The sequence below is a fragment of the Plectropomus leopardus genome, chromosome 1 (assembly GCF_026936395.1).
Source record: "Plectropomus leopardus strain MGB_pleo_1.0 chromosome 1, ASM2693639v1, whole genome shotgun sequence".
In the NCBI taxonomy this organism is placed as follows: Eukaryota; Metazoa; Chordata; class Actinopteri; order Perciformes; family Serranidae; genus Plectropomus; species Plectropomus leopardus.
Window position 1 is genome coordinate 27,076,190 of NC_142176.1, and position 14,844 is coordinate 27,091,033.

Below are 14,844 nucleotides of genomic sequence, written 5' to 3' on the forward strand. Positions count from 1 at the left end.
ATCGAGACCTGTGGCCCCCATGGGGACCTATTTCCATCTACAAGGACCTAGTTTGCTGATTTCAGTACAGAAATGCAGACCTTATGTATGAATACTTTTATCCTCTTGTAACATCTTTTATACTTCCTGTATGTTTTATTAAATATAAACTCTTAAAACTTCTATAAGAGATTATATGTGTGTTATATTAGTATTATTTCAGTATTGTGTTATAATACTGAGATAGCAAATGTTTTTGTATTTGTTGGCATGAGAGATGTAATAGTAAGATTTAATATCAGAATTAGTTATTGACCAGCCTGCTGTATCTGTAAGTCTGTAAGAGGATTCACTAATCCCCCCTAATACTCCTGCATGCAGGTATTTTTCATCTCTTGAGTGTGCCACTGCATTACAGATGAGAGTTAAATGCAATGGAACTTTTAAGCTCTCAGGATTTGTGACTTTAAAGAGCAAAACAACAAAAAATCTGTGATCTGACATTTACATGCCTTTAAATGTTTCTAAAACTACAAAAAAAAAACAAAAAAAAAACATGTAAAAGCCTCAACAAGAATTAAATAGAACTTGAATGTGCCCCCTAATTAGATGCTTTAACCCTTTTTGGGGTTGCCCAAAGTGGGGCTGGTGAGCCAAAGGTTTGATTTGGTGATAGATAGATAGATAGATAGATAGATAGATAGATAGATAGATATCACTGTTTATGCTGTTTTAGATTGCGTGATGTAAAAATGCTCTTTAAATATGTAGGATCCCTATTTAGTATCTTCTTTCCTATAATCTGAGCCTGTTGTGAAACTTCACAAGAAGTCACTTTGATTGAAGTAAATAAAAAAACAGTAGTGGCACATGGGCAAAGGCATTTCAGTTACGGGAACTTAACACAATAAAATGCAATACAATATGGTACAACTGGTGTTTGCTTTTGGACTGTGGCCCACCATTACGTTTTTAGTTTTGGTCCCCCAAGGGAAAATTTGTGGGCACCCCTGGTCTGTATTATATTGTGGTTTAAGGTTCTCAGATGGGATGCAGGGCCTTACAGGCGACATCAGCACAGCGAGGGTGGAAAAAGAAGGAGGCCAGAATATCGACCAGATAAAGCAAGCAGCTGCCTGGGCATCACACCTCCAGAGGCCCCAAGAGCCCCAAGGTTAACCGCTTGTTAATTGTTTCCTCTTTTAGTAATTTAATTAATTACATATTTGTTAAAGAATGTGGCCTTCTACAATACAATATCCATGAAGATGTGCATGTAATTTATTTTGTGACCCTGTGTACATGGGCCCTGTGTAAAAATGTAGTTTCAATAATAGTTGTGTAATTTTAGCAGTTACTGTGCTCACATGGTGCGTTTTTAAAGATATTACTTTTTTCACTTTCTGAGCTCTTCATGACATACAGACAACCTGGGACCGAAAAGTTTATTCCAGCGTAGGAGTCGGCTACTGTCTGATTCTGAGAAAATAAATAATGCAGTTGGAATATATCGTCTGGATTGTCTTCGTGGTGTCTTGGAGAGGACAGGGTGCAAACTGTACAGCGGGTAGCATGTCTGGAGGTCAGTAGGTGCCTAGCAGCCAATTATGCCTGGGGGGCCTCAAACAGACTGACCCTGAGAAAGATCATTTATTGTGTGTGTACCAGCAACAGTAATGTTCTCACTGCAAATGGTGATTCTTGGAATTATGGGCATACGATAAGTCCTGAGACACTGCAGGTGAAAACATAGTTTCTTCACACACAGGTGAATTTTGAGATTTTGTGCGATTTTTCTTACATAAAATATCTTCTTTCAGACAAGTGGGAAGAAAAAGTCCAAAGACTTCTGTTCTGGAAATTATGCAAAAATTGTAAAATCATTAAGGTAATGCATAATTTGCAGATAGATATATTGTTTTAACCTTATGCCTTAAAGCAATACATAGAATTTTACAATACACATCTTTAAAGGCTGTTTTCTCAAAAAAAAAAGTTTTTTTCTCATGCCCTGGGCCAAAAATCTCAACTTGAGTAACACTTTCATACACCAAACTTTACAGTTTTATTTCTCTCAATTTTCTAAAGTTTTTTATAGAGGGGTTTGTTCATTTTTAAGCTGGCTTTATCCAGTGTTTGTTGTGGAAATGTATGCAAATAAACACAAAGCTTATTTAATTAGATAATGCATCAATTGCATATTTAAATATAAAATCTCTTAAAACTCTCAATAATAAAAAAAATGTCTCACTGTCAGTAATCAAATGAGGAAGTTTCATGGTGATACTTATTTACCCCATTGTCTTATATGTTGACTTAAAATGTTTGGAATTTTACAGCATTTTTTTTTTTTTTACAAGTTTCACTACTTCGCTACTACTAAAAAGAGAAAGTAGCTAATTGATTGTTTATAAAATGTTGACACATTAACTATTCAATTAAGGGGAAAATGTTAAATCTATACCCTAAATGAGGAAATGTATCTCTGGTGAAATGATTTTCAACTGGGAAAGCAAAGGTCATGTTTTGAAAAAAAAAAATCATGAAATGATGTTATTTTAACCTAGATACATTAGCAAATGGCAATTAACCGATATTCCCGGATATTCATATGTGCCGGGGATGCACAATATTGGATTTTTTGCTGATATAAAAACAACCCATTGGCCTGTAACCAATATCAATAAATCCACTTTTATACTCACATAATTTTAGTGATCCTCAAGTGTCTTCTGTAGTAGAATCAGCATCATATTATGCATACTCTTAACGTGACAACCCACCAGCAGATGGAGACATGAAATACAATGCTTGTCTATGTATGATATAACCAATCTTTTTGCAAAATAAGAAAAACACATCAACTTAGGGTTGATGTTTTGTACCTCTTGACTTTGTCAATTAAAAAAAGTAGGGGTCTGTGATATCTGCAGAAATCAGCATATTAGCCAATTCCAATATTACATTTTAAATCAGATATCTGCCAATACAGATGACACGCCAATATTATTGTGTATCCCTAATATAAACAACTTTATAATAATAATAACTTTGTTTATATAGCACCTTTAAAACAGAGTTTGCAAAGTGCTTTGACAAGCAAAGCAAAGCAGAAATTATATACATAGGTGGCAATACAACAACAGAAAGCCAAACAGCCCCAGGTGAGAAGAAACTTGGCAGAGTTAGGATAAAATTAAAACCAGAGGACTATTAAAGCAAAATGCAACACAGGACGCATAATCAATATAAATATCAATATAAAATAATACAAAGAAATAGACCAAAAACAACAACAACAGAAAGAATAAAAGCAATAAAACCACAAAAAAAACCCACAGAAATGAAAAGGGTAAAATGAATAGTAATAAATAAAATGCATGCCTGCCAATTAAAGGTTCAAGGTTCATTTATTGTCATTCGTACATGTTGACGCGTGAAGAAGAAGTATCTCAAGTCCAGCAGGGACTATGACGATTGATAAAACATCTTCAGTTTGTCGCACTACATGTCACAAGATATTTATAGTATTTGATGAGCACTGCTTTGTTTTTTGAGTCAAAGTAGCTGCCATGGCAAAACTATACTTTGCAAATTGTAAGAAAGCTGAAAACTTCTCACATAAAAAAGAGGGGTTTGAAGGGTTAAAATATAAAAAAAAAAATCGGCAATGACTTATGTATTAAAATGCCTGGTCAAAATGTCTCTGCATGAGAACAATTTCAAAATGAATGAGAAACATTTTTTTCCTGAATTTTCCTGAATTTTTACAATAGTAAAACAATTTGTCAGCAGTCAATCTCAGTGTGAGGATGGGGGTGTTGTTCCGCCGCTGACCAGCAGGTGGGGGTGTCGCAGCGCCGCTGGCCGCTGAGTAGGTGTTGCTCCAACGTCTCTACTTTGTCCACGGCCATGACGTATTTCCTGGGGCTTGTACGGACCACTCAGCGGCACACCAGAGGGGTATCATGACTATTTATAACCAGCAATTCTCTCTTATCAATTTTTCAACCGCTTCACCGTGCCGTCGTCGGTTGTAACACCGCGGTGAGAGACAACAACAAGCCGGGGCGAGCAGGATGTAAAAGGAAGCTGGTAAGTTGAGCGGATTGTAAGTTTCCTGTGTGCTCGCGCTTGTATTTTTACTTGTTTGGGCTGCGTGGTCGGCGAGTTTGCCTCCCGGTACCACCGGGACCCTGACACTGCACGGGGCAGGACGGCATGTTGTCTTATTGATCTCGGTTGCTGTCAGTTTGTGTGTGTATCGGCTCGCGAAGGGGGGATCTCGCACACACACACACACACACTCACGCCGAGGTGACGTCGACTGCGCTGCGTCCGGTTTTCTGTGGTCGTTCCTGCGAGAAAAAAAAAACTGTTGTTCGTGCTTCACACTGCTCGGTCGATAGTAAAATGTGAGGTCAGAAATGTTCGTCAGGGGTGGATGAGAGGAGAGGAAAAGGGGAGGCACCTGTGAGAAGGAGCAGGTCAGCCTACCGCGGTGTCAAGTTTACGTTAATCACGGCGCTGTACAGTTTCAGACATATTTGTCAAGCGGAGGAGTCATCATCGGATCAGCTCCAGCTCCGAGCCAAATTATGACTGCGTGTTGTTGTCACGGACTTAACGTGTGAGGTGAGTCAACCGATTGCAAACCCACCGCGTTACTCTTATCAGTATTTAAACCTCTTAACTTTAGCCCAGAAACATTCAAATGTGGCGTTACAGGCCGGAGCGAGAGAAGTTTTCCTCCCTCCTCAACTGTTAATGCAGTTAATCTGCTCCCCGACAACACTGTCTTTTTAAAGCACTGCATGTGTCACCGTTTAAACATGCAGCTCATGGGAAACTTTTACTGTACTTTTAGTAGGCTATTATACGCCGATATAACAGCAGTTATAAAGGCTGCATAACCCTTTGGGAGTTAACTTTGACATGAGTAATCAATGCAAAGCACAGCTGATGTTGTTGGTTTAGTCTGGCTGACTTGTAGTTTTAAACACTGTGATCTGATCAAACACAACATTGGGCTGACATAAATACTAACGTAACGAAGCCTCAGCTATTGAGTAATAGAAATAAGTGTGCTTCCTAGTGGGAACTGGCCTTGTTGTGCACTGTAAAACCTAACAAATGAATTTTTCTTAAAAAAAAATATCTAGGAAACCGATTGCCTTGAAAAATGTAAGTAAATATCAGCTAACTGTTAGCCTAATTTCATTTGTTTACTTTATATCTAAGTGTTACATTTACTTAAAATGTAGTGATATTTACTTAAGTTTTTGAAGTTGTTGCAACTTAAAATAACAAGTTTTATTAAAGCAATCTTTCTAAGTTTTATCAACTTCAATAAACCAAGTTTATTGTGCTATGGAGTGCCCCAGGGATGATGTTTCTCCGTAGGCCAACCCAGAAGCTGATGTCGCCCTGGTTCGCTCGTCAAAAAGCCCGTGGGATTTTTCAACTGGATTTCCAGATCATTGCAGAAAATAAGTGCTTAACACACGTTTATAATATTTACACGTTGTGTTCAGCACAATAATCTTTACAAATGACCACTTTCAGGATTTTTGAAGCCTAAATGCAGATGTCAGAAGTAAAAAAGCTATTGCTAGGCTAAAACGAACTACACTACAGTTGTTTCGCCACCGCTTCAAGGCTGTAAAGCTGTGGTTGATGCGGCTCAGCATGATCACGTTCTGTAGTCTCATTGAGCCACTTGTGAGCTTCGAAGCCTTTATGTTTTGTAAAAAAGACTGTTGCTAACGAGTGGGGTATTTACTGACAAATTTCAAAAACAAAACGTGACTCTTTGGCCTGTGTTGACCACAGACCTTGTTTGATGCTTCTAACCTGAAACGAATTCAACAAACCTACTGACTTTTTAATGAGGGGACTCGGGGTGCTGAAATGCAAACGGATTTTGGCATGCTAGGAAGCATATTTGTATGTTCTTAAACACAATAAGAAAGCAGAACTTGCAGATCTCCTAACTTTATCACTGGCAAAATCCTCTGTCATGATCTAGTTTAGTCAGACTAACTTGTATTACTGAAGTTGTTAACGCTTAGAAAGAACAAATTAATTTCAATTGACATTTTTAAGTTGCAGAAACTTCACCAAATTAAGTAAATATAGCTAAATTTCAAGTAAAGTTAATATTCAGATATAATTTTAACAATAAAAATAGTTATATATCCTTTCCCTTTTCAAGGCAGTTGGTTTCATAAGATAATTTTAAGTAAGATCACAACCTGTCAGGTTTTACAGTGTGTTGTTTGTGCCTCTGTTACATCTAACACTATTATTTTACTTCTCCATTTATGCAGTACCGATCGCATTATGTGTTAACACCAAAACAAGTTAGTGGAGCCCCTTGCATGCAGTTACATATACCAAATGAAAACAAGTTACCTAAAATACACAATGCACATTGCTCTGATGTGCCAGGCTGCTCGCTCCCCCAGTGTGATAAGAGGTTAGGGTTGTGTCTGTATGCTGAGTGCCTTACTGTACAAGTATCTCAATTAAGAACTTTTTCTTGTTAGGAAAACTGAACTTAGAAAGGGAAAACTCTAGAGTTATCTGTCTAGTAGAAAATGCAATGGAAGTATTTTTATTATGTGTTAATGCCGACCATTGCTGCAGAAAGAAGTAAATTGCTGACAGTGTAAAAAAGAAAAAGAAAAAGAACAGACAACAGAGTTTTTTAATAGTTTGCACCTTTTTTTTCTTTTTTACATAGTTTGCCTTTAATTAGGCCTGCTGAGCTCAACCTATTAAATCTCAAATAGATTTCACAATAAAAATTCCAATTATACACGGTTCCCACAATCGCGGAAAACCTGGAAAAATCATGGAATTAGTAAAAATCATCTTACGTTTTGGAAAAGGCATAACATTTTGCTTTGTGTATTTAAATTGTTACGCTGCTCTCCGGTGGATAACCTTCCATGTAATTTAACAGCACAGAAAAATTATTTTTCTGTAGCTGTATGACATTTTGTTTGCCAACACATCGTTCCTCATATTTTCCGTGCATTTTGCTCTCCCTCCATGTATGCCAGCTCGCTGAAATTATGTTTGAATAGAGCTTGAATCTGATATGTTTTGAAAAATCTCGGGCAAATGGAGCATGAAAAAAAAATATATTATGTGTTCTTGAAAAGTGGTGGGAAAGTTTTGACATTATGTCCATGAAGATGTTTGGTAACCCTGACTATAAGAACTAGACTTATTCACAAAAATGATCACAAACTGCATTCAGTAGTTTGTGAACAACTACGCCATTTGGTCATGGTTACATGCTTTTAAAACACTGAAACTAAGGAGCATGAACCATTTTCGTTAAATATAAATAATTGGTAAAGTCCTACACCATCAAAGAGAGAGAAAGAGGCTAAAATCCATTCCTTTTATTGAAAGCCTTCAGGAGGGAAAGGTGAAGGAGGTGTTAGTTGCAACACAAAGGTGTTTCTTTCTGCCTCTTGACAACATCTCGAATAAAGGCTTTTTATACTCATTGTGTCAGGATGTGGATTTCATCTCTCCAGAGGTGTACATTTTTACCATTTTGTTAACTTTTTTTCTCCTTTAGTTTGAGCACCTTTCAGTGGTGGTCCCAAAGATCTTACAGGGCTACTTATTTTTTAGTATTTTAATTAACAACCCATTGAATCTCTTTTAAAAGCAGTCTTTGTGAAGGCACTTAAGTAGAAATGTCAAAATTTCAAGACACCTGTTTTCTGTGAGTTGTTCAGCTTGTAGTAAAAGCTGTGTGTCACCCAGAGGCTCCCTTCAAGGTCTACAAACAGACTTATGCAAATACCAACTCTGTTTATGTTCTTTTTGCATAAATGCTGTATCTTATTTGACAACTGTCTTTAAAAAAACAACATTAGAATACAAATCTATACTCTTATCACTCACGCTCGACATCTGAAATATTCATAGCAACGTAGAGGACGGAATCCAGATGTAAAATCACTCAGTCTGTTGCGTATATAATCCAGGCTACTTTGTCTTTTCTATCCATGCACCGTGTTTTAATTGTTCTAGAATACTAGGCAAAATGGTTAAAATAAAATGCCTAGTGTGAAGAATTTCGGGGGATCTATGGTAAGAAATTGAATAGAATATAATAAAGTATATTTTCTTCAGTTTGTAATCTAAAAAAATAAGTACTGTTGTGTTTTCATTACCTAAGAATGAGCCATTAATAACAACACAGGGAGCAGGTCATCATCGACGGGGATTGGCATGTTGCACTGCCATGTTTCTACAGTAACCCAGAAAGGACAAACCTAACCTTGGCTCTAGATAAAGCCAAACATGTTTTCGCATAAGCCAACGAAGTTTGCAGCCCCTCTACTTCGAGAGCGTCAGAAAAAAATGATTTCTTTTTAACATGAAACTGCTTAATTCAGTGCTTTGACCGGTTTAAATCATCCGGTGGGTTTGTTTTGGTGAGGAAGAGACTGTAGCGGTAAAAAAAAATCCTGAACAAAAAACACTGAAGGAAGCCGCTAAATTTGCCTAAACCTCACACACTGAGTGGACCTTTAAGACTCCAATTTGTAGTTGTACAATATGTGCCCTTGCTGTGACAAGATGTTATTCATTTAAATTCAGATTCAGATAATGTTGCAACCTCAAGCATATATTTGAGAGTAAACAAGGCAAACATGTAAAACTGAATTTGGAAACCAGAAGACCAAATAAGCACAATTACACTGCAGACCATGCTTTTTAAACTGAATGGAGGCTTTGTGAAGTGTTAGCGCACATACACTCCAGTGATTTGCTGTAAAAAAAACAAGTCTTTCTAATTAATGGCAGTGATAATGGAATAACTTAACACAGTGTCGTGGTTAGCAAGGAACTAGAGGAAATGCTTTTGCAGATAGGGAGGAGTGTGCTGCCTGTGTAACACTCACTTTCTATGTGAGGGTGATGTTGTTGGTGCCAGAGCGGTAAACCTAATTTTTTACCTGTGATCTGCCATGAGAGTTCCCTCTGTAACGCAATTTAGGGAACATAGATCCAGCAGTGTTTGCAGTATTTAGCTGCAAACGCAATGTGATTTTGAGTCATGTTTGTGGCATATTGAACTAACCAACTGTTATCAATATTATCACTGTCACTTCATCGGTTTGTCTCACACACACACACATACACGCACACACACACACACACACACACACACATACATACACACACACACACACACACACACACACACACACATACACACACATACACAGCTTATTATTTCCACATTTCTGTGGGCTGTCTGAGCTTTTGCGCACCAAGGTATTGATTTCACATGTGTCACAAAGAGAGATGCGGCTGTAATTACAAGATATTTGTGTGTGAGAAAAGGGTCATGGGGCTAAATGCATTTGAGTTCGTTTTTATCTCATTAAAATGTAAATAATAAACTGATGAGGTGTAAACTGTTTCCTTTTTAAAACGTCGTGATGAGTTCGGTAATGAGGCTGGTATTATCCTTTTGGGTTTAATGATACTTGGCTAATTATAATTTGGTGTAGTTTTTTTTCTGTTATAACCTCTGTTATCACAGTCTGGCATATGGTTTCATTTACTGTGGTAACACTAAAGACCACTCACAGCGTGACGGTCGGCTTCTCCTTTGTCCCTCGCGAACAGTGAAGTAGTTGGGCAGTTGTTGCGTTGGTATGTGGTTTTCAGGCTGACGTCAAAGAAACTGACTGGTTGAGCGGGCAGATGAGGTCACAGGTGTCTGTACTTTAAAGTCGGTGCGTCTCTGGAAATCAAACAGAGGGCTGGAAGTGTTCACACTCTATTTACCTGTTGCATCCAAGGACAGAGGACAAAGTTGAGTGAGTTTTGCCGACAGATTTATCTCTAGTTTGCTTGTTAGTTTATTTTCATTATATACTATATTTATAAAATGTTGATTAATTTAAATCCAATAAATTCTTAAGCAAATATTGGCTTAAATAGCCAGGAAGCAATTTTTGTTTGTCTTCAATTTCAGTAGGAACCGCGCAGATGATACAAAAAGTCAACATGTAATTAATGTTGGGTGTGGATCCTTGCTACTTAGGCTAATTTAGGCTGATTTGTATGCGTTTATGTGTTTAAATAGGCTTAACTGAGCAGGAAGGAAGAATTAAAAAGGTGGTGGAGGGATTTGGGTGTTACTAAAGGCTGGCACGTTAAAAACAGTTCTACTTTGAGAGACACTTACGGCGCACAATTTGTTCTACGTGGTTTGATACACATGGTGCTTGTTTTATATATAGCCGTGTGTGTTTTTTAAATAACCAGATATTTATGAAATGACACGTCTACTGCTGAAATGCTTGGCGCGGCTTAGCAGCTCGTCGGACTGACTGACTGCCAGGCTGACCCGTAAACTGGCTGGACGCTTAATGATGCAGTTACCTGTGGCTTCACAACACATTTAACCCAGTCTGTCTTAACCCTTTAGACATTTACTCGTCACTGGCTGTTAAAAGTGCGCTTGTCATCCAGTCTTTTCAGCAGTTTTAAATTGTCTTCTTCACACAACGCCACCTAACAATTCCATCAGTTCCTCACATACATCAGGTCACTGCAGAGGGATTTAAATATTGATTTGAAATGCCAGTTACTCAACAGGGTCTCTTTTGTAAAAGAAAAATTAAAAAATCAGATGGTTGTCTGCGATAAACATGAATAGGTGAGTGTATTAAAATATCAGCATGATAGTTGTAATTAATATAAGTAACAGGGGATTTACAGTGACTGTGTTTGTTTTTACATCGATGCAAAAGGAGTGATATCAGCCAGGGAGTTCTTTGGAAACAGCCAGATGGGAAAATCAGCCGTCAGAGGGATTTTTACAGCAGCGATACTAATTCCCCCGTTAAGGCCATTTTTACCAAATTAATGTATGACTAAAATGTTGCTTCCTCAGTATACTTGAATTAATGAACATTGTTATCTAAGGCCAGGGTCATAAACGCTGTTTTTTATCCAGATGTTAGTTATTATGCTGTAAATTTACACAAGAGTAGCCCTACTCTAATTAACAAAGTATATATCTGAAGTTGTTTATGTAGTGCAAATACCTGTAAATGTGGGATGGCACAATATCAGGTTTTCACTACACGATTATCGTAGCAAAAAGAGTTAACGATAACAATGTTATTGTTATAGAGAATTTGAAAGCGATGATGTTATCTGTCAAATTCATCTTTTCTTTGTTGATTGTCCGTTTTGTTTCTTTTTTGGCAAATGAATAACACTAACAAAAGGAGTGTAGGGAGGTGGAGAGAGAGTCTGTAACCATAACTGTAAAAAAGCATACAAAAAGAGTAACTCATTCATAGTGAAAAGGCAACATGATGGCAAAGCAGGAACGGAAAAGAAACATAAATGATTTAAAAGGTCCTTTGTTATTTAAATTATGTTATCACATGTATTATTAACATAGTTGGAAATAAGCTCCCGCCACTATCCAAATGCTGGTAAAATTTGCAAAGTGGCTGCTAGATTTGCATCACTCACAAGCCAAGAAAACAATGGAAACCTATCGAGTGGCTGGCAGGTTGTGAACACCACCAGCCAAAGTAGCAGGTGGACAAAAAAAGTGAATTTCCAACCCTGATTATTAACACATGCATATTTCATTTTCATGGTTATTTTCAGTGCCAGTGTATTGTGACACACCGTTTTATCACATCAGTATCGGCAGATATACGCCTTGTTTACTGACATTGGCTTATTGGCAACTTTCTGGGGTGTACAAGCTTGCGCAAGCAGCTTGGCAAGAAATGTCCCGCAAATTGCAAGACATTAATAAATTTAGCATTTTAAAAAAGCTAGGAGAAAATGTCCAGATAACTACTGGTAAATATTTATAATGATCATTATTATATATTTTAAATTAATTAAAAGAATTTTATATTATGTATATATGTGTATATATGTGTGTGTGTGTGTGTGTGTGTGTGTGTGTGTGTATATATATATATATGTGTGTGTGTGTGTGTGTGTGTGTGTGTGTGTGTGTGTGTATATATGTATATGTATATATATTTTTGGTGCTAATTTTTAGGTAACGTTTTGTACTTTTCAGTAATTCCTTGCTTATTTCTGGGTCATTTTCTCTCTCTTAAGTTGCTCATTGAATATCAGGCCAGGTTTCAAAGGGTCAAACTCATTTTACATCTCATAAACAAACATTTAAGAATGTGTAACAGGTTTCCAAAGTGGCCTTAAGGTAAATGTATACAACTGAATATAGTGGTGATCAGATGCTAATTTAAAAAGGTTCATGAATGTATTGCACGTAAGTGAAAAGATTCTGTCCAATTATAAAATGCCTGCAAAATTAACAATTAGGTGTAAATGATGAATGTCCCAGTTACCTCTAAACACATAATTCTTTCCTCACAACAAACTGTTCAGTGACAGTTTGAGGAGCTTCTTTGTCCATGTGAAGTGTGGCATAATGGCACAGTGAGTTAAATTTATGTATCACTGGTTAACACAGAAGAGGGGTTGATTTATAGATGGGTGTAACACCTGCATATAGATAAGGAACCCTGTAGCACAGAGACTTGTATTAGGAGAACTAATGTGACTGCATACATACAGGAGGAAACACAGAAAAGGAGCACTGTATTCAGCACGGTCCATTCGGCTCAGAGGTTACAATAGAGCTAGCACTTTGGATAATGATCTCAACAGACCGAAGGAGCAGCTGACCCTTCTGGCTTGAAACAACAGTTTAGAGGCAAAATTGTATCCACAAAATAACACCCCGAGCTGTGGCTACTGTAGCTATACCATCGTGATATATTGCTTTGTCTTGTTCATGAGATTGTGGTTTAGATTGTTTTTTCTTACGTCTCGGTGATGACTTATGAGTCATCATGCCGCAATGAAATACCCACACTCAAATCAGTCTGTTGTAGGCCGTAGTCAAACATTTCTCTCTGACACGTTAAGTGTGTTTGTTCTCTCCTCGGCCGCAGCCATTCAGCGGCTGCCTCAGGCATTTAAACTCCACCCTCGAGTGGCTACTTCACCTCATAGTGAGACCGACTCTGCTGTGATCCCTCAGCATCCAGGGCGTAGCCTGGCTTTTCCAACCACACTTCTCCACCTCTACTGGAAACCCAGTACACCTAAGCATTTTCCTTTCGTAAGCTTCATCTACCGTGTCCTCCCACGAGAGCGTAAATGCCAAAATTTGCTGCTGTGTCTCTGACCACAACATCGGGCCTGGCCTTGACGTCCTACTCACCACTTCCTGTGGGATTATCAAATGCCTGTACTTAGCTGGGCTGCAGTACGCCTGGCCCAAGCTGCTGTTGGGGTGGCTTTTCTTCCTCGAGGACAAAACAGATTCATGCATTATTCAGTGTGTTTTGTCTTCATTTTTACACGTTAGTGTTCAGTTACAGTACATTTTAAAATTTGAAAACGTTCACACCAGGTTTATTCCTCTATTCCTGTTTCGGTTCCTTATTCTCAAACATTGAAGGAACTGCAAAGCGAAGAACAAAACCCGACAGGGCTCGACAATAACTGTTGCCACATTGCCATTCACAACCCTTTTGAGAAATTGGCAACCAATTCTTGGCCTTTGGTTTCCATCATTGACAACCATTTTTTAATTTAATGTCATAATAGGTTTTAAATAGGTGGAGGCTGCAAGAACTAGCTCACCCCTTGAAGGGCTGATGAAGATGGCCATTCGCAAGATTAATGCCGCCAATTGGAGATCCTCATACAACTTTTATAGGCTGTGTATCATCTATCGAACAATGAGGAACCCTTTATATCTTTACGTCATTTGCTGGGTCTTTAATTGATGAACGGATCTGATTTGTTGCAACTCAAAAGTTACAGATGAATCAGACATGCAGGAGCTAGGTAATGCTGGCAAGCCTGACTCTGTGTTTGAGAAGATAACGCTGTAAACAACAGGATGTTTTTTTTTTTTTTTTTATGTTTACTGTCAGCTGTCAGTTTTCTGAACAGCTGCTAAACTATTGTAAACCTGACGGTGTTTTTATCTCTCACAGCATCACAGCCACTCCATTGAACAAATGTTTCATTTAATATTTTTCTCAAGTGGGGTTTAAATTAAATGTACTGCAGTGCATAGTGTATGATTTCTTATACTTCAGCAAACTATTATATTTAATTTGGTATATCAGTATGTCAGATATTATTGTCAAAACTATAGAATTACTAATACATATTGATCCTGAATATGTAAAATGTTTTCAGTAACCATTTTGCACTGTATTAATCCTATTGCTACTTGCTCTCTCTTCTCTCCAAAAGTGAGTTGATACGCACACACACGCACGCACGCACACACACACGCGCGTGCACGCACACACACACACACACACACACCCACACACACACACACACACACACACACACACACACACACACACAGCAGCCCTGCCTCCTCTCACTCGCTTTCAGTGCTGTTGTTTCGTCATTCATTGCTACCAGTTGCATATAGGCTTTTGGGGCCAAAGTTTTGTTTTTAACTTGCACTTTGCATCTCCTATTTGCATTGCATTTTGAATGTTTAACAACCTCAGAAGCTGATCAATATGTGCACTACTGGAAGAGCATTGTTTTCATTAATGGAAAATAGTATAAATGAATCATTAATGTTATTTACAGTCATTATGCTTTTCCCTGTCACTTACCAAGAAAAGAAAAAAACAATGTTGTCTAGATATAGCCTTGACATATTTATGTTTTCATAAAAATTGTACATTTTATGCCCTTTGTGAATTTTTTTCTCTTTGGTATAAAAATTTTCATTGAATATCAGTATGTTGGAAAAAATGGTAAGGT

At 37.7% G+C, this 14,844-nt stretch overlaps 1 protein-coding gene across 4 annotated transcripts in view; it reads left to right on the forward strand.

Annotated features, from left to right (window-relative positions):
- The first annotated feature begins 3,913 nt into the window (after window positions 1-3,913).
- Window positions 3,914-14,844, forward strand: part of furina (furin (paired basic amino acid cleaving enzyme) a) — a 108,409-nt gene continuing 97,478 nt past the window's right edge. Inside the window, exon 1 of one of the 4 annotated variants that reach the window (XM_042506114.2) lies at window positions 3,914-4,074. The gene's annotated coding sequence lies outside the window, so the exon portion shown is untranslated. Of the gene's footprint in view, window positions 4,075-4,387; window positions 4,615-9,725; window positions 9,843-14,844 lie in introns of those variants that run through there. The other 3 variants (XM_042506193.2, XM_042506034.2, XM_042506279.2) reach the window with 3 other exon arrangements.